Raw genomic sequence first — 21374 nt, forward strand, 5'->3', positions numbered from 1 at the left:
TATTAACCCTAAACATTCCCTAGAAAAGTTGGTTTTCCTTTTCAGAGATCTTACAATGCTGTGTGCACTTAAAACAATTTAATTTTAGAAGTACTCAGTCATGATGCCTTGTTTCAGGCTTTCATGTGGGAAGGAACAGTTAGAACCCACAAAGTGAAGTCCAGAGAGTGCTGTGTTTACCCAGGGAAGATAGTGAGAGAATTCACTAAACAGAAGGAGACCCACTTAACTCCTTTGAGGATAACGATTTAGTTATGCTTTTGCACTTCACCAGGATACAAACATCAACTGAACTGTAATAAATGAGGACAGGATATTTATGGCTCTGGGGACTCTCAAGATTTTGCAGCTATTTTGTGGATACAGATTGGATAGTGCTCCTAAAGCCCATAGGTGATTTTTGGAAAATATGATTTTTATCCTTTCGTGATTAGTGTGCATACAAATAGCTCCTTCTGGAATTCACATAGTCCGTACTTATTTTTTTTTGACAAATGAGTAGGGAAAAGAAGAGGTTAGCTGTGCCTCAGAAGTGCAAATCCTGTTTTTTTCTTATCATACTTCGCACATTCTTTGAGGCAGGGGACCATGCTTTTCTTGCATGCTTACTCAGTGTGATCACCCCATTGCTTTTCTATGTCAAGTGCTACTGGTTATACAAGCAGTAAGAATAGCAATGGAAATCAAGGCTCTGATGGAAATAAGTCCATTGGAAAACCATTTCTGTCCCAGCTAGCAAAAGTAGTTTCTCCAGGTTAGCTCTCACTGACAGCACAGAAATTTAGCTGTGATTTTCCAGGTGCTGTGATACAGTGTTACTTCAGAGTATTTCACCAGAGGCAATTATAGATGAACCAGTGAAACTAGGCTACCTTTTAATCCATTCATCAAAATGTCAGATTGTCCCATATAGAGGCAAGAAAAAACATATATACATTGCATCTAGATGGGCTGTTCTGTTAGAAATATATTATGCAGTATATAAACCTTCCTGACTAAAGAACTGATCAAGTATCTGTTGCTTATTACATTGGGAAGAGCAAAGTATAAGAAACGTCCTCTTCAGTGGTTTAACTTTGTGGGCTTGCAGTTGCTTGGTAGCTCTATTTGTATGGTGTGTCCCTCTCTGGTCCTGGACTAGATGGTTAAACCATTCTAAAAAGAAATGTATTAAACGGGGATTTAAATCATTCTAAAAAGTAGTATATTAAATGGGGATGACCACATTTTGTTAAAGTGTTTTCTTGTTGTCTGAGAAATATCTATGCTGAACTTATAGACATTCTTGACCTTCACCAATATCTTCAGTTTCAGAAGATTACTAAGTGTTTACAGACAAATGAGTGTGATGGCTCTACAAATCACGGTGCACTAGATTTACACAATACTCTTACTCAACACATTCTCCTTTTGTTCCTTTTTTTTTATATTTTTTTTTATTTGTAAAAGTTGGTGACTGATCATCTCTGATGGACACTAGAAAGAAGAAAGAATGCTTATCCCAATGAACTTTATTAGACATTGAGCCCCTTATTTGATCTTTGACTTTTCCCCAGTTCTCCAGGCCAGCACAGCTCATATGAGAAAGACAGCAAAAAAAAACTTTTATAAGAAAGCCTGTGGGCACTTGTGATTTGCTCTGTTGTAGAGGGAGCTGAAGGAAGTAGCTGATATTGCACGAGGAGCAGTGGGAGTCTCATCTGTTCCTCTCGGATTTTTCTAGTAGAAAGGAACTTGGACAGAAAGGAGACACTTAGATTATTTTGTCTAGGCTGCTTCCATCACTTGCAAACAGGCCATGGATCCTTTTTATAAACTGACTGGTCAAGTACTATCATCTTTGTTAAGCATTTATTTTTTTCCCCCCTAACACATTGTTGATTAGGTACCGTCCTCTGAATCCATTTGGTCTGGCACTGACATCTTGTAGATTAAGCTGACAGTAGCCTCCCTTCCCATGATGTTTATCACCATGATGTATTGCTATGCAGCCATTACATTCTCTCTCAGACCTCAATAAGAGCTAAGTAAGCCGAGCCAGGTTCCTCTCTTACCCAGGGGAAGGCTCAGCATTTCCCTTGTGTTTTAGCCATCCTTTTCTGTGCTTATTCTAATTTACATTAATTCATCCTCAGCATGGCTAACCAGAACTGGACACTCTGCCAAGCTGCAGTAGTTGGTATTACTGTTGCCTCAATACATTTGGAATCACAGATCTTTATTCCTCTCACACTGGTGTGCCATAGGCAGCCTGTATTTTTCAGTCATCTGCAAGACTTTCTTTAATTTGAACTGTTGATTCTAGTGTGTGGCTTTCTATCTTACACTATTCTTCTCAGTGAAAAGACTTTAACAAGTTCTCTTATGCTCTCATCTTTATTCTTTGAGTTTATTTCATGCAGTGTTTCCCTACTTTTCCTTTTATATCTATCTGTCCTATACAAAATACATCCCTCAGGACAAGCAACAATGGGGAGCTAAGGGATAGAGATAAGAAAATCAAGACATAGGCTCTCTGGGCCCCTTTAGCATCATAAAGGATCTATATCCTTCCCTGGAAGACAAATCAGAGCCAATTTGTTTCCTTTTGCTAACTCTCATTTGTTTCAACACATGATTTATCACCAGGGTCTCGTCTTGCATCTCTGAAACAAACACCAGATGCTTTCCACTCTTGCTTATTTCTCCAGCCACTTCAGATTCAGCCAGCATCAATTCCAATATCTCAGGGAGGGCCATGTTTGTGCAGCCTGACAATAAAATCTATATCTTTATTCACAGCATTTAGTGAATTCATAAAATGGGGTCGATGGCATCCTAATGGTTATTTCATCTCTTGGTCAATTTTAGGCAAATCCTCAGAATACAGATGCATACAAGCACTAGGGAAGCAAAGACCCCCATCACTGTGATGGCACAGTGAAGAAATGGCATGTAAATTAGCAAACTGGGATGGAAGCTGATCCCTAACCAAACAGTGTGCAAGCACTGATTCTGACTTTTCACCACAAAGAGGTGGAGAGAGAAAAAGAGCTCAGAAGCTTCTCCTCCCAGTTTTTCCTGTATCAAGGTGAAAGGCAGAATTTTGGATCTGGTATTGGGAGACAAGTGTTGGAGTGAACTGGGATGGGGCTTAGAGGTGCAGTCAATTTGAATATCCACAAAGGGAGCAGACACAGCTGTGATTTTGGCTTTGAACTACCTCCCTTCCCTTGGATGGAGCATGGTAAAGTGTGCATTGTTTAGGAGGGAACTGGGAGTTTGTAGCTCACTTTTGAGTGGTGTTCTCTCCAGAATATGTCATGCAGGTGTGCCTGTGATGCTATATAGTCAAATTGGGTTCACAGATTTCTCCATGCCCAAGTCCCAAAGCATTATTTGTTAGCTGCAGGACTACTACTGTTGCTGGAGCAGGGCCCCTTTCACAGCCACCACTTCAGTAGCTGTGGGTAGCACAGCCTCTGCCAGACCTCCTATTTCAGTGCACTTTTGCTCTGAAATATGTGGGTTTGAGGTGAAAAGAAAGAAAAGAACACCAGAGAAAAATATTGTATCCTAGGGGTGAGGGCAAACGCATAAAGGTGATTTCTGTTGTATAAAGACTCCTCATGACTATTCCTGCATGCTTCCTTTGTGTGATGGATCTGATGGCACATCTTATGTTTGTTTTTCACAAAACAAAACAAAACAAAACAAAACAAAACAAACAGCAAAAATCCATCAAATATAGCACATAGCATTGATTCTTGGAGCTAAAATAGCAAATGTCAATACATTAAAGCAGACGGTCATTCCTGAAGGAAAGATCTCTAGGAGGCGAGTGTCAGACAAGTTTTTACTTTGCCCACAGTTTTGGACTGAGTGAACAAAGCCCTGTGACAACATCACTAATTTATCCCACCTTTTCATCTTGGGAGATGACAATCCATGAAACTACAGGCTAGGAATGGGTGCAGGGTGCAAGGTGCAAGGCAACAAGTGGGGAACTTCTAGCAGGGTGCCTAAAGCTCAGTCTCTGCTGTTCCACATCTGCTTAGCTAGCCTACAGTTTTCTCTAGGACACTGGTCCAACTTTTGACCATTCTCATGTATTTTTTTTTCCTATTATCTAATTTGAGTTTCCTTTATTACAACTTGCCTGTTGCCTTGCAAAGGCTGAATACAGAAGAAAAATCACTTCTCTTGACATGCAGGCTACACTCTTGCTAATGCAGTCCAATGTGATGTTGGTCTTTCCAAAAACGAGCACTGCTGACTTTTGCTCAAATCGTTGTCCACTGAGATGCCCACAGCTCCCTCCTGACACCAGAAATGGATTTCTTAAAGAAAGAAAAACTTATCACTTGGGGTGCCAATGTCTTTTATATAAACAATGAAAGATGAAGGAGGTGATAAACACTTCTATCAAGTATGCTGTACAGATTTGAACCCAAACCCCAAAAGAAAAGAATTCCTATTGAGCTCTGTTGCATGCCATTTTGAAACCTTTCAAGAATGTTTGTTTGTTATACTTCTCTTCCAGATCTCCAGGATTAATAGTTTTAAATGCTTGGATGCAGGGGTAAAGAAAAATAAATATAATTAGCATATTTTTGAAGAAATTGGAGTGCTTTTTCATCTCCATTACTGAGAAATTGAGTCTTCTTTACTTTATATAGATTTTGTCTCTGAGAGCTTTTGTTCAAATGGTATTTGCTATGTAACAAAACTTGATTTAGTGAGGGGATATGCTTAGAAGAGATGGAAGGAAAGTATTAGCATTTCAGTGGAAATTTTAATATACACATTAAATGGCACCAACACTCAGACAACTTGATGCTTTTATTAACTTAGACTCTTAGTCGTTAAATGTTTTTCTTCTACTGTTGCTCCTTCTTTTCCTGCTTATTACTCTGGTGCTACACAACACATCATTTTCTCACATCAGATCTCCAAATGGTATAGTCTGCCTGTTTTTTTCCACAGTATGTATACTGGACTTGTGGACAACATGATGTCTATTAAAATTGAAGGGCAAATAACAATGTCAACCTCGAAGCACAAAGTAGATAAGCCTTTTCGACATGGCTATGATAGGACAGTGTGCACTAGACTGATGAAATGTGACATTGCCACTCAGTCAAGGTAAGTTCTGTTACTTGCACTTCTGCAATTAGACCTTCATCCAATCCTGTTGGTCCTGGCTTGCAATAAGTATACTAGCCAAAGGTCTGGTCCAGTTTCATATGTAGAAAGACTAACTCAGGGCCACCTCCCTATGGCAAAGAGCACAATGCATTGCAAAGCCAAAAATGATTTGTCTGAATAGGTTTTGAAACATTACTGAAGCAATGATAATAAATACATAATAATAATAAACTTTTCATTCCCTATTCTGATCATCATTTTAATCTTGGTGACCATAATTTGTTTTTAGCCTGAGAGATTATATAAATTCTGTTCTTTTGTACAGTGAAGCAACAATATCATGCCAATACTAACAGGGAGCAGATTCATAGATCACAAATCAATATCAATTTGGATGTCACCAAGTCTGACATCCTACTGGAGATGAAGAACTTCGCTGAGCAGATCCTTCCTGAACAGAAGAAAAAGGTTAGAGCTTTATTTAAAAATTGTCAGAAGTGAAGAAATCACCATCACTACTGGTGAATGCTTCAAGTTGATAATGATCCTTAATATTCCAAACTCTCACCTTATTTTCAATTTGATTTTATCCACTCCTTGCTTCCTAGTCATTAGAATTTGATACTGGGGAAGAAGTCTTTATGCTCTTTTTCTCTCAAAACCAAATTCACTGGTTCTCTGTTTCAAGCTTCTAGGAAGAAACACATCATTTGACTTGAACAACAACAACAAAAAAAGCCCTTTGCTCTGTATTATTTCTTTTAAAATTATTTCTTTAAAATTATTTCTTGCTGGTCTGCCAAGACACAAGATCCATTGACTGCACCCTTCATATTCTGGTCTTTAAAACAGACATATCTGGAATCTGTTGCTGTTACTAGTAAGCAGTCACACAACCAACTAACACATTTACACCATTGATGCAACTCAGCTCAATAGCTGTTCCTGAGGGAGACAGTGATTCAGGTCTTGATACAATGGAGGAGGATATTCTAAATGCAAATAGTTTCCAGCTGTTCATTTAGTTGTGTATGCTAAACTCTACTAAAACTGAAAAGATGCTGAAACATAAAAGACAAAGAAGTTTAAAAACAATTACTGAAATTAAAAAAAAAAAAAAGTGAAAATAGAATAAAAAAGAATCAAGACTATGGTTACACATTTTTGCAAAGGAGCTGCTTGTCTAAGAAGAAAAGAAAAAAAAAAGCACACCAAACAAAATATGAGGAAGTCTGAAACAAAGAGTTAACAGGTTCAGATCAATTCTCCAGCATGGTATAATTCTCCATCACTCACTATCACTATGTTTACACCTCCCACATAGCCTTTCCCTTGCCTCTTGTTTTATGCTGTAATGGAAATGCACTGTTGGACTTCTACTGTTGACTTTATATGTTGTTTATTAAGTGTGTAGAACATATTTTGAAAGAAATATGTCCCAGGGTACATCAAGCTATGTCAGGCTGATAGGCTTTCTCATACTGTGGTAAGTTGTTGAAGCAGAATTTGCTCATGGTGAGGGCTAGAATGATTGATCTGTTTGGTGGCTTGAAATCTGTTGATTATAGGGTGTTGTAGCTTATGTAGGTGTGTGGGCAGTTTTCTAGTTTGTATTTCATTGTATTGTATAGTAGCTAGCATAAGCAAGAGGGATATTTTTAACATGTATTCTAACGCATGTTTGAACTTTAGCATATTGAAATCCCTTATTTCCTGTTTAAGGGATATATTTCTAATCACCCAGCAATAACCTCTTTTGATGCCCATAGACCTTTTAGAAGAAAATTTAACAATTAATACATGATAATTTCTGAGGTAAAGTAAAAATCAGGCTGGAAATAAGGCATTTTTAAGGCATTGTGAAATGAAGGTAATTAACTATAAACTATTTTTCACTTAATCAATTAACTACTTACCCCTAAAATATTTATAAAATAAACATTGTGCATTATCTGAAGATTGTCAGTGAGACTGCAGATCTTTTGAGTGTACACTCAAAAGCCTTCCTATGAAGTACCCTCCAGATAATCAAGTATCTGTGGACTTTGTATAGGAATTGCAAGGGGAAATTTCATAGCTAAGTAGGAGATCAAACAACATTCTCTGTACTTATATTATTTAGAGCTTTCACAGAATTAAAGAACTTTCTTCACTAGCTCTCCAAGCACTTGAAAGAAGAATATATTAGACTTAACCATGGAAACATCACCCTTTCCTTTCTCAGCTGGGGAAACTAAGGCACCATGAACTTATATGGCTGGTATTTTTTAAAGTGGGCTGGAATTTCAGGTGCCATCTCTTTGGGGTGTTCAGCCTTTGATGCACAAAGGGTGGTTAGACTAGTTATAGTAAGCTGTCTGAGGTCCTGTTCCTAGCCTGCACAGTAGAATAATGGCAAAAGGAGAGCATGACATTCCCACATCATTCTTTTGCCTTTTATTTTTTTCCTACAGTGATACAAAGCTTAGCACAGTCCTCTATGCATTAGCCACCATGATTCCAGATGACTGAATGGTTCTGCCGATGTGCTTCACAGTCCTGAGGAAAAGACAGACTCTGTGTTCAATGGGTGGATCAAAGGTCCACCCTGTAGACTGAGAAAAGAGCTGGAGTCATGAAATGCAATATTTCATTGTGAGGTACCAAGAATGTTGGTACTGCTGCCACAAGCTAAGACAATCTGTACCTTCTTCCCCCTGTCTTTTACACAACAGTATGTCACATATCTGTAACACCATGCTGTAGCAATGATTAACCAGCAACCTCTAGAAACATAGGAAAAAGAAAGGTTAGTAACATAATGACATGGAGCCCTCTCTATTCCTACCCTTCAGCCTCTTAGCCTGTCTCACAGTGCTGTCCCCAGACAGACAGACAGATATGGGCTGCTGGCTGTTCTTTGAAGGACTGTAGACATTGAGAGCTGCAACAGGTTATGTACTCCATGGTCTCCTATTTGTCCATGTATCCTACTACCAAAACCTCCTGGAAATTCCCAAGAGTCAGCATTTGTCTCCTCGTTTCTTGGAAGGGTGGTAATCAAACTCGGTAAGGGATCTGTTCTTTATCATTACATTAGGACATTTTGAGAGTAATCCAGACCCATTTCATGTTATCATACTCTTCTTGAATGTGCTAGACAATTCTTTCTCTGATAATACTTAATAGTTACAAATATAGAGGAAGCAAGAGTTTTTGTTTATTTATATTGGGCAGCAGCAACTGTTACGTGCTAGTGGCCCATTATGCAGGGAGTTGTACAAACATCACTCACAATAAGCTTGTAGACATTTATTATATCCCTCAGGCAATTGGCATCTTACTCTTTAAGTGGAGGAAACTTTGAAGGCAGATCAAATTAATCCATGTTATAATTCATACATTTAGATCATTTTGATTAGCTTCCATATTAAGGAAGTTCCAGAGCATCCCCATGGAAACAGACACTGAATTTACTTGTCTGTATCCATCTCATAAGATGTTCAGAACAGTAGCCAGTACTCCCAGTGAACTCTTTCAGCATCACCTTGCTGCTGGGGGGCTGCTAGCTCTGGCCTGTCATGGAGCATCTCCATTTTTGCTGCCCAGAGTCTGTACAGGTCTTTTCAGATATTAGAAAATGAGATTTGAGTTTGTATTTCAAAGAATGGGTGCAGATCTAATGAGCATACTGTACTGAATTGAGATAGCCTCTCTCTTCTCATACCCACTGGAAATTGTAAACCTGTGACAAGTGCACTACATGACCACACTGTTTACATCAGTATGTTGTCATTTGCCGTTGATCTTTGTTTTCAGTTCCAACATTTTGTTCTTTTTCAAATCAGTTGGAATCAGTTTCATGGATAAGCTTTCCAAAAGCATCATAACAAACATCATGAAAAGCAAGGAAGTGTACTTGATATTAGTGTGGTTCATTTCGTCACATAGAGGATCGTAGGATCATAGAATGACTTGGGTTGGAAGGGACCTTAAAGACCATATAATCCCATCCCTCTGCCATGATCAGGGACACCGCCCCCCAACCCAGGCTGCCCAAATCTCATCCAGCCTGGGCTTAAGCGCTGCCACCCACAGTGGCACCCACAGCTTCTCTGGGCAGCTTGTGCCAGTGCCTCACCACTGCCCAGGATATGGTTGGCTTTCTGGGCTGCAAGAACACACTGCTGGCTCATGTCAAGCTTCTTCTCCACCAGCACCCCAAAGTCCTTCTCATCAGGGCTGCTCTCAATCCATTTTCTGCCCAACCTGTACTTATATTTGTGATTGCCTCAGCCCAGATGTAGGATCTTGCTCTTGGCCTTGTTGAACCTCTTGAGTGTGTGCAGGTCCACCTCCCAAGCCTGTCCAGGTTCTCCCTTCCCTCCAGCGTGTTGACCACACCACACAGCTTGGTGTCATCGGCAAATTTGTGGAGGGTTCACTCAATCCCCCTGTCCATGTCAATGACAAAGATGTTAAACAGTGCCAGTCTCAATACTGACCCCTGAGGAACACCACTCATTACTGATCTCCACCTGGACATTCAGCTGTTGACCACAACCCTTTAAGTGTGACCATCCAGCCAGTTCCTTGCCCACCAAATGGTCCATCCATCAAATCCATGTCTCTCCAACTTAAAGACAAAGATATCATGGGGGATAGTGTCAAATGCTTTGCACAAGTCCAGGCAGGTAATGTCAGTTGCTCTTCCCTTATCCACCTATGCTGTAACATGCTAAACATGCCTAAATGTTTCATCAGAAAGAATCTGGAAAGGCAATCTGTGTGAGCTACTTACAACATTGCATCTAGGAGCCCGAGAGGGTGCAGGTGAGACTGTGAAGAAATGTCAGAAACATGCAATAGCTCTGTACTTTGCATATTGCTGGGTAGAATGGAAGGCCAGTTTGGTTGAAGATGAGCATGAGGTAGATTGTCAGGCAGGTCTGGTCTACAAGACAGCAGGCAGGACAGAGAGGCATGTTTTCTAGTCAGAATTCAGTCTCTGCCTTCAGAAAACTTACTTAAATCTGTGATTTTGATCTGTCTCATAGAGCACCCCATATGACAGAGACACTGTCTACGGGGAAAATTAGTAGGACCCACTACAACAGAAGTAATCACCCATCTGCAAAACAGGAATGTAATGCAAAACAGAGTGAGAATCCCTGCTGTAGAATTAACTGAATTGGATGCAAACTATACTATTTTTATCTGCATAAAGCACCTAGTTTTTTTGTTTGTTTGTTTTTGTGATCCATCTGTATTATACTTAGCAGCAACGTGTTATCCAAAGGTAGATTAAGTTAAATTTCTTCTCCTCCTAAGTGACCATTCTTTATAACTAGAAAACAATCCCTAACTTAAGGAAATTGTATATAAAATTTACTGCTAACATTTAGAACATAGTTTTAACTTTTGTGCAAGCAATAACAGATAATGATTCAATGGGAGAACTGGAACGTACATTTAGTGCAAAGAGAAACTTCCATTTTAAAGGGGAAAAACTGTCTTTAAAGACAACTTTTTTAAACAAAGTTTATTGGCCCACATTTAAAAGTAGGCTGCCAAAAGAAATTTAAACAGCTATAACATTGCAATTATCAGAGTATGTAAGTAACAACAGTATGTAAGAGCTCAAATAGTGCCTATAATCTTGTTCCAGAGATGGTAAAAGAAAAACAAACAAACAAATAAACAAATGGAGATGCTCTCTTTCTGAAATACAAACTTTTGTGAATTTATCTGATGGTGTACCTCATTAACGATTTGAGACACTTTATAATGATCTGGTTGGTTGCTTAAGCTAGAGTTAAGTTTGGTGTTTTAATATTTTTGTGTAACAACCATCGGTCTTTTCCCACATGAACTCCTAGGCCAAACTCCTGTTTCCACCAGGAGAAACAGGGAGGTGGCCTATACTTAGCAGTTATTGAAACAGGAATGATACCTCAGAGGTGAAACAGCAAAGCCATCAGCCAATGCCTTACGTCAGTTAGAAAGCTGCTTTTGAGATTTGCATTTCTGGTCTTCCAGAAATTTAGGAAATAGAGGGGAGAAACTAAGAACTCTCAGACCTTGGGAAATTTTTGTTCTCCTAACTCTGATGTTTCACCTATTTCCTTTAAAACTGTTTTTAGCCATGCATGTATACTAATATCTTAACAGGGTTCCAGCTGTAATCCAGGCTCGTGTTATTCCTGTCCTTTTAAAAAACTACTGTGTTAAATATTTGTTAAATATTTACCTCTAAATAACTGAAATTTCTGTCAGTTCTTTTGCAACAAAATACCCCTCTTTTATGCTTTTTTTTTTTTTTTTTTTTTTTTGCTATGCACACTTTTTCCTAGCTTGTCTGTTTGATGCTTAGGTCACTTTTGCTGTCAAAATCTATTTATTGAATAAAACTGTTTTGTGTTTTTTTCTTTTTTTTTTTTTCTTCTCAAGATACAGTGAAAAATGTGCAAGAGCTCCCAGTACAGGGATGTTGGTTACTAGGAAACAAAGTCCCCAGAGACCAGAGTAGGAGCACAAGCCTTGGACCACAAAGATTTATTTTGAGGAGGACCCTACAAGGGTCAGAATTAAAATAATCTAAAAAAAAGTGCTTCTGCTGAAGGACAAATTTAAAAACTGAATTGGGTGTGTATAAAACAGTTTTAAAAGAGTCTTCACTTGTCCTGAGAAGATGTTTTATATAATAAATAGACTCTTGGGGTTTCTCTCAAGAAAGGAACTGAAAACATTCTTTAGTAGAAGAAAAAAGATCTGCAGAAACCACTGAGGTTTTTTCTTTTCCTTGGTAGGAAAAAAAACTCTTGCTTAGATCTATACACAGTCATGACGGGTATGAGACCTCTGTCTCTACATGGGTTTATACTGGTTAATACCTTCAACCTCAAATACTGAATGCGTGCTTGAATATGGCTTTGGAATACGGTCTTTGTCAATATTTGTGATTTTCCTCATTCCTGTCAGCTAATTGGCAAAATAATACCTTCAGGCTAAAATCCTATCCAAGAATGGTCTTCTCTACATTTGTCTAATGTTTGCATTTTATGCCCATTCAGAAAAGGAAATAGGTGGAAAATTCAGGTGGAGCCTTCTGGGAAGAGGGACAACACCTCTTGAGGAAGTGATGCCCTAGGCTAAAGTGTTTGGCAGGAAAAGAAAATGAGAATTATAGGAAAGAGTTTGTGGAGAGACTGTGAGGCAGCTCAGAGGAACGTGGAGAGACCCACAGCCAGGCCTTGCACTTAATGGAAAGGGACACTTCCCAGGAATCAGAAAGGACTGTGGAATCAGCTACAAATTAGTATGTTATTGCACATGTTGAAACCAAGCATCAAAGCAGGTGTCTGCTGCAAAAACACAGTGATCACAGGAACACTTGTGTATAAGCATTGTTCCTACACTATTTTTACTCAGTTAACAAGTTAATAGTTTTAGTTAATAGCCTAAAAAAAATCCAGCTTCACTGAGTTTAAAAACTTTTTGATCTTCCTTGGATGGCTTCCTATGAGATATGAGAAGAACTGGACACCATGATACCAACCTGACTAGGAGTCCTGTCACAATTATGTGTTTGACATATACTATCCAAAGGTTTTTGTTGTTGTTGTTTTGTTTTGTTTTGTTTTTCTTTTTCCTCTGTCTCCCAGATGGCTCCCTGGACCTCCTATGAGAAAGCCCATAACTAGGCTAAACATATAACACACACACACATATATATATATGTTTATATATCGTTATATATAACGATATATAAACATATAACATAGACAAAAATTCTTCAGTGTGGCCTGGAAAATAAACTATGTAAGAAGTAAACCAGCCAGGAGTAACTGAAGACGAATTTCATCCAAATCATTTACAGTACTGAAGCAAGGCACAATGTATCGATGTTTCAGTGGTACTTATTTTAGGGAATGAATTGCAGGGTAAATGCTTCTGTTTCAGCCCCCTGTAGATTCAACCATCCATCATCCAAAGGCATATTGTAGGTCCCAAAGCGATTTGAAACAGATGAAGAGTCCTATGTTCAAGAGTCACGAATACCACTGCAGGAATAAGAAAATCCTTCTAGGGCCATTTCTAGAGGACTGTCAGTTGATAACCTTTTATATCTGGTCTGCAAGGACCAAGTAAGCAAAGTATTGCCTCTGGCTATTTGTCTTAGATTATTTTATTTTTTATTAGATTATTTTATTATTGATTATTTTATTGGATTATTTTATTATTTAATAATCTATTTTATTAGATTATTTGTCTTAGATTATTTGTCTTAGATAATTAGTGTGTGTGGGATTCTCTCATGTTTGAAAACAGAGAAAGGAGGTAACTGCAAGAGCCAGCTGGAGCCTGGCCCTACGAAGTTGATGCCAGGCAGTTTGAAACAAACACTAGTCTTTCCCACCCAGCAGTTTGAAGTGCTAAATACATCAAAGGCGGGCAGCCAGAAGCACTCATGGAGATATGCACATATGACGTGCTAGATACCAGAAGAGGAGCTACTCTTAATCTTTCTGAGGTGAATAGAAGAATACCAAGATCTCTTATACTTTGTTTCAAAAAATATGAAGAAGGTAGTGGGGAAAAAAAAATAAGACGGCAAAGATACCTTCTACGTCTTTTAGCACCAAGATAACAGTTCTACAAATGTTCATGGCCCCTCTGAATTGGTAATAGAGTCTTGAAACTTAAAGACCTAGGAAGGCCTCATACACACCTTAGTGTGTAAAAGGCTGAAATGCCTCTAGATGAACAAGAACTACTCCCAGACTGACCTCAAAGGAGGATATCTGGAACCTATTTAATTCATTCATTTTCAAGTTCAAATTTGAGGGTGAGGATTGCAAATTTGGAGAGAGCAAAATTATCTCATTTGAATTTTGCTCATGGCATGACCATGCTAAATAACTCTTAGGACAATAAATCAATAACAACAACTTAGCAGAATAGTTTTTTTGAACTGTCTAAAGATCCAAACAAATAAATGTTATGTTTTACATGAACTCATTCACAGAAAATGGCTATGAAATAGCTGGGCAGCTGGTACTAAAATTGCTTAATGTGGTTGATCTCAAGTAAGTCTGGGAAAAATCTAGGAGCAGTAGCTGATCCATAGTTCAGACCTAAACTAAATTAGATGGGTACCTCTTAGTGGACGCTTGGTCCTGTAGAACTGGAAGAGATCCTTTTAAATAATTCTGGAAGCTTGAACTGCTGCCTATGAACAGCTCTACATTCATGTGCTTGGCAGGACATGTGAATGTGAAGAAAGATCTTCTTAGGTGTTAAAATACAAAGGAAAATCGAGGAAAGGTGCTACCAGCTTGTTCTTGTAACAAGTCATTTCAGTTGACTGTCATGGTTTGTGGCCTTTGAGCAGCATGTTGGCTGGTCTCTGTGAAGGTCTGGCATTTGCACGGTGCACTCACTCCTGCATCCTGTGGGACATGGAGAAAATAGAAGGAAGGTGAGAATACTCATGGATGAAGATGAAGACAGTTTAACAGGTGGAGCAAAAGCTGCATGTACAAGCAAAGCAAAGAAAGAACGTATTTATTACTTCCCATCATCAAGCAAATGTTTAGCTGCTTCCTGGAAAGCAGGGGCTTCAGCATGCTAATGTTTGGGAAGACAAATACTGTACAAACATTCTCCCCTTCTTCCTCTTTTCCTCGAGCTTTTATTGCTGAGTATAATGTCATATGGTATGGAACAGCCCTTTGTTAGGTTGGGTCAGATGTCCTGCCTGTGTCTCCTCCCAATTTATTGCCCACCCCATCTACTGCAGTGGGAAAAATACGAAGTCTTGCTGCTGTGCATGAGAGCAAATTCAGTGCCATAGTAGCAGGAGAAGTTTTGAAATTGCAAGAATTTAACATCAAAGTCTTACTGACCTTGTCAATCACCTGATTTGGCTTCCCAGGAGGAATCAGAGTAAGGTGGCATGAGTCCAAGAACAAACTACTTTTGAAACTTTGTTCAAGTCAAGGACAAGTTGCCAGATTGTTCAGCTGGAGGTGTCTGCTGTACTGCACAGACATTTGACATTTCATCAAGTGTAGGAAAAGTAAAAATGAAGCATATTATTTTATCTAATGCACTAATTTCTCTGGCTTGATTTTAGTTTCCTTTTCCCTACTTCATCTATCTTCTCTGTACCCAAGATATTTATATCTTTATTACTTTGCTACCTTTGCTACCTTCCTTTCATGGGATGCTCCTGCCGCTTGAATAGGCTACTAAGATGTCCACCAGAACTTGTCAGTTCTGGTGGATAGACTGTCAGGGAATTTCTTCCTACAGTCCCATGGAAATTTTCCCATATAGGGTTTATGAATAGCCTGAGTGGCTCCCTCAACATTACTGTCCCTATCAACTACCCATGGACAATGAAGTGGCTTCTCCCTTTTGGCTTCACACACCAGCAAAACCTTGGCTTAGTTCTTTAATCCTAGCTTTAATCCTCTGAAACATTTTTTTTTTTTTTTCTTATGTACCCAAGATGTTCCCAGGAAAACTCCACAGGACCTCAAGACCTAAGACAGCTCACTATCAGAGTTTTACCTAAGCTTCAGTGTTAATGACAATAATGTTATATAATGTTATATAATACCCAGTTTTCAAGAAAAACTTTGACAAACCTTGGAGAAGCTTCCACTTATCTGTAGAAGGACTATTTTGGAAGAAGAGACTAAAGACAGTTTATAATTAATTTACAGAAGGAGTGACCTTAAAAGAATGAAATAAGTATAAAATCTGAGAAAATAATCTGATACTGAGATGGTAGCTAGGTGTAGGTAAATGATCAACAAACATTTATGTTAATTATATGTGACCAAGGCATGAAAACACAAGAAATGGACCCATTTAAAGTAGTTGACATGAACCTCATGTCTTTTCAGCATGCTCTGCATTCCTCTAGATTTTTAAAAGGCATCTGGGCTGCTCACTTCCGAATCATCATAATTGTTCATGCATATATCCTGCCCTGTAGCAAATGTGAGTTAATATAAGATCTCTCATGCACTAAAGCATGGCTCAACTTATCTTTAATTTGCTGCAGGCAAACTATGCACACAGATCATGGCAAAGGATCATCTGATGCTATTACCTTGTTCATGAAACTGAACCTTGTACCCAGGCACTTAAAAATACAGGAAAGTTGACAGCTGTCAGTAGTCATTTGTAACTACTTTTTCAGGGATAATGATGAGAAAGAGAAGTCAGATGTCACCGTAGTAAAGTCTCAAGTGAGGCTTAGATAAATCATCAGAAATGGATCAAGACTATGTGTTTCAAAATGACCAGTTTACAGATACCTGAATCTATGAAGCTCATTGTCAGTTCCCAGACTTAAAAGTACTTTGAACTTTGAAAAAAGGTTGCCGATTATTCCAGGGGGCTCCAAACCTCCCAGATAATAGATCACCACAATCTCCGCCTGTATCCTCAACAGTCATGCAAAGAAAAGGCAAAGGTTAAGACAATGTTACCTGGGTAAATGTTTTCTGAATTGTGTAAGCTTCTAGTGAATCCAGGACAGGGTAAGGCATTGGCCCCTCAGCTCTCTTACAGGCTAATAAACTTGCGTCATTAAACAGTGATAGATTGATCACACCATGAAGATTGCTTTAAACTCTGCCTGGTGAAACCATTAGCAAACACCAGCTGAGTCCTTAAGATGTACCATTACTTTCTCCTTCTAAGGAATGGACATGGATGATGCTCTGCCAAGTAGGGTCCAGTCCTGTCTTGTTGCTATCCTGAGTATCTTGGACACTTCATAGGCAAAGCTGAAGGATGTTTTGCATAAGCTCATAATTGCAGAATAGCCCTTCTAAGCACTTATTCATGCTTCTTTACTTGCTATGCTAGTTCTGCTCCAGGGAAGTGTGATGTTTTGGTGGGGCAGATCTGGGATAACAAGTATGCAATTGTTCATTATTTGATGTGAGGCATGTGGAGTATAGCTGCCCTATGTATTGCCGATCACTGGCTATTCCAAGGGCACTCTGATTGCTGCAGGATGACAGAGGGTCCATTTTAATTTGCATTTACGAGGAGCTGGCTGTCCCCACACACTGGTTAATGAGTAGGAAAGAGGTCATTCTTGATTTCTCCACTTTCCTTCACAATCTGCTCCTTGCCTCCAACACACAGTCATGCAGACAGGGTCCCTCTCTCCGGGTGAAAATCTGTAGAGACAGGCTGTAAGCACATACATCATCAAGCAAGCATAACATGACATGGAGAACCATTTCTCCTCAAAAAAAAATAAAAATCTGTGTGTTTGTGTGTTGGTTCCAAGAAGAACACATCTGAAATGGACAACCTCTTCTGCTCCATAAATCTATGCAGGAGAAGCCATAAACTTTCCTTTCCCTAGCAACCCCATCTTTCTGATGGCAACAATGAATCACTAAGGAAATTGATCTCCTAAGCATTGTCCTTTTGCACATGTTAATCATTCTCCATCAGTCCTTTTGCTGTTTGTTTCAGCCAGCAATCCTAACCAGGGCTTGGGTTCTGCTTCGAATATAGTTAGGAAGTTTTCATCAAGGGCAAGGACACTGGCAGGTGATTTATTTTTCTTCATGTTCTGTTTTCACCTAAGCGTTACTACCAGTGCAGCCTACACATCTATGAGACAATGGTTCAAGCCTCCTCAGCTGACTTAAACGGCAGAAGGGCTTACAGTGTTGACCATAACAGGGGGACTTTTGAGGGCCATTGGAGTTAGAGAAATCTTCAGATTGCAATGCTGTTGCTTTGTTCTGCATGGCTGTCTCCTGCTGCACAAGACACAAGAAGGCTCACATGCAAGAAAACAACACAGATCCACTTTTCCCAAAAGATTAAAGCAAAACATAGCTGTTTTCCTGGAGATCCCCCTTGCTCAGTCGTAAAAGGTGCCAAGATAACTTAAGAAGTTTTCTTCAGGTGGCACTTCCACAGCTATATCAGAGAGCATGAATAGTAAACTGGATAGTTGTCACTGGGGTCCCCTAAGTTAAGAACACATTTGCATGGGACCTTGGAGCTCAGTGGGAACTCCAATGAGTGCTGCAATGGGAACAACAGCTGTAGGCTCTGTCTCTTTTCTGGAACTGGGAATGAGTTGATAGAGCTTTAAAGGAAGGCACCCTCCAAGCAGTTTCATTTTTTGCCATTTATGAGGACATGTTTAGAAGAGGTGCTCAAACAGCTTTGAGATTGCCTCTCTAAATTTCAGGTGACTTAGAGGAGGCACAAACTCAGTCTACTTCAGAGCAATTTTAACTTCTTTCAAACTTCTTTCCCAGCATCCCTTGCCCAATTTACTTGGGACAAACCAGTCGGAAGCAGTTTATGTGTTTATTTTAGTGCAAATATATTGCTTTGTCCAGTCTCTGGAGGGTCCTAATGCTGTGTGACAATTACTCTGAAAAATTGAAATTTTTCGGTTTTATTTTCTTATGAAAGAAGCATATGCACTTATAGAAAAATGACTTTGAAGAAATGCAGTCTTAGTATTGTAGTCTGCCAGCCTTAGTATAATATTATTGTACAGATCTCACTTATTTAAAGCATCAAGGTAAACAAGGGTTCATCAGTTTCAAGTGTTTCTTCTACATCTGCCAGAGCAAGTCATTCCTGTGTGCTTACTTAGGACAAAAATAATCCAAAGCAATTCATTTCTCTGAATTTCATCTCTTCTCCAGACTTTATCACAGAAGATTGAGATCAACTACATGAAGGAATTTAAAGGATGCAGTCAGTCCCTTTTTCTCAAGGACACTATATAGCAATGGCCCAAATAACAACAGTTTCACCATATACAATTACAAGGCAAAACCCATACAAAGCTGCATTCCTGGTAATTGGAGCATGGCACGAACAGAATTTTTTTTTTTTTTTTTGACTGCTAAAGAATAACCTTACATATCAGCACAAGGCCAGTGAAGTCAGGGAAAGTACACTGATTTATACTGGCAGAAAAACCAGTCTTGGTGCAAACTTTAAAAATCTGTGAGGCTTTTAAGCACTGATACAATGCTCTTTATGCTTTAGCTAGATTGCCTCCTCAGTATCAGTGAACCCTAACCAATTTAACTACTGGATCTTTTACTTCACAAAAACAGATTTATGCCTGTGCTGTGGTACAAAGCTAATTTAGATGAAAACAGTGTGTCTAACTTGAATGGGGAATCATTTAAAAACAATTAATAAGTTATGCGATCTTCAGTCTGCTTAAATCATCCGTGTTGGGAACATGGCCAGGGGAAAGAGATAAACCACCTTTGTACCAAAGGATCCCTTGGTTGCTGGGGAGGACAGTCACAAGAGTTTTGCTGAGCAGGGTAAAGACTAAGGAGAGCTCCAAAGATGATCAAAGGCACAGAAGTGCTTTTCATTTCCATTTACTAATGACAAAGAAAGAAAGTTTCACAAATATCTTAAAACAGAGGAGGCTGGCAGTGGCTTCATTGTGTCAGCAAGCCTGACACAGAAGGATATCCTACAACAAGCAAAGGCATCTGCCATACAGCAGCTATGCAATGCTTTCCTCACTGAACCACCTCTGTGCTTCAGAAGAAGGAACTGCATTTTAAAAAGGCATCAGTATCAATTCTGCATCAATACAGGATTCTCCAGAAGAGGAGAAATGTCTATTAAAGGAAATTCAGATTATTTTGTTATTGGTTTTTTTTTTTTTTTTTTTTGGAACAAGCAAGAAATCTGGTCCAAAGAGCCTAAATTTCTAATAAAACACCAGAGTAAAACTAGTCTTTGGCAAGAAAAATGCACCCCTTACCTTAGCTGTTTGTTAATTAACCAAGCCTTTTACTTTAGGGAATAAAATATTGCCCTTTGCTGTTTGCAGCACTTTCTGCTAACCCATTCTCTTTGTATATCCTGAACCTGTTGAGCAACCAACGCTTTAAATTGACTGCTAATTCTGTGTTGGTCAAATTAATTTTGAAACCAGATTAATTAAAGCAGATGAAGCTTTGTTTATCCATTATTCATGAAGCTCATTGGAACAGGAGAGAGTGCATTAGCTTTATTTAGGATATTACTTTGCTTTAATGAACTCTCTCTCTTTTTTTTTTTTCTTTCTCCTCTTAATGCTCCTTTTGAGAAAGAGCTCAGCTTTGTGTTGTTGGCTTTTTTTTTTTTTTTTTCTTTGGTGGTCTACTGCAAACAATGCAATTAGCAGATTTTGTTGCTCCAGCAGTGACTGCCTCTCACAATAATTCAGGAGAGGGGGAGAAGAGCACATGTGCATGCTGAGCAAGGATCTCCTGTTCATCCTGTTCTGCTGTCTTTAGGGGCTGTAGGAAGGGGTGAGTGTGCTCACACAGCATAACAGCCAGAAAAGCCACAGAGAATCAGAAGAGGCTCCTGGATAAATAAACTAGAACCACCTAACTGCAAGCATTTCAGCATCAGTGTAGATGATGCTGTTAAGAATTATTTTCCCTACAGATCAGTGATTTATAAAAGCCAACCTAGACATTAGGGAGTGTGACGTATGGGTTAGACAATATTACTGGAGCTATTACGGTGCTATATGCACAAATGGTGTATCCCCTCAGGATGTGGTTTAGTTCTAGTAGCTCTGTCTAAAATGATGTGTTGAGACCTGAGATACTACTTGTCTCAAAAATGAATGGCATTTATGTGCAAGTGGTAGACTGGGACTCCTTGGAGCAAAGAAAACAAAAATAGAGCTTTGCTCAAAACTTGCAGTAAGATTGGATTTGTAAATAAAATTAGCTAAGCAAACATAATTTTAAACAAAGGAAAGGTTGTCTTCACTAAGTAGGTTGGACTAAATTAAACAAAATACCAAGATGCCAATTAAGTTACAAAGGCAGGTTTGTATACAAAGATAAAAAGATAGTTTGCAAATTTGGAAAGCAAAACATTTACCACTGCAAAACAGAAAAAAAAAAAAAGAAAAAAAAGAAAAAAAAAAGAGTGGCAGAACTCACTGCTACAGAATATTAATGAAAAATGATTAAATTAAAGATAGGTTATGCATATGGCTTAGAAAAATGTCCAGATACAATAGAGAGAACACAGTAAGGGATCGGAATTTATATTTCAGGTTGTGAAACAACAACAAAAACTAAGATGAAGTTCTCATAGAAAAAAATATTTATTTCCCTTTTATGTATCATGCCTGAAGAATGTGATAATAGCCACTGAAAAACAAACAAAAATAACAACAGGAAAATAAATCACCTATAGCAAATTCTTGATTCTCT

The 21374-nt window shown here is 38.8% G+C and overlaps 1 long non-coding RNA gene across 5 annotated transcripts in view; it reads left to right on the forward strand.

Annotated features, from left to right (window-relative positions):
• LOC106015667 (uncharacterized) overlaps positions 1-21374 on the forward strand; it is a 159395-nt gene that overhangs the window by 130089 nt on the left and 7932 nt on the right. The window contains exons 3-4 of one of the 5 annotated variants that reach the window (XR_011809429.1): positions 4966-5124; positions 5453-5595. The exons of the other annotated variants lie outside the window; for them this stretch is intronic. This is a non-coding gene — a long non-coding RNA (uncharacterized lncRNA). The remainder of the gene's footprint in view (positions 1-4965; positions 5125-5452; positions 5596-21374) is intronic. 5 annotated transcript variants of the gene reach the window in all.

Source organism: Anas platyrhynchos, chromosome 1 (genome assembly GCF_047663525.1).
Source record: "Anas platyrhynchos isolate ZD024472 breed Pekin duck chromosome 1, IASCAAS_PekinDuck_T2T, whole genome shotgun sequence".
NCBI lineage: Eukaryota > Metazoa > Chordata > Aves > Anseriformes > Anatidae > Anas > Anas platyrhynchos.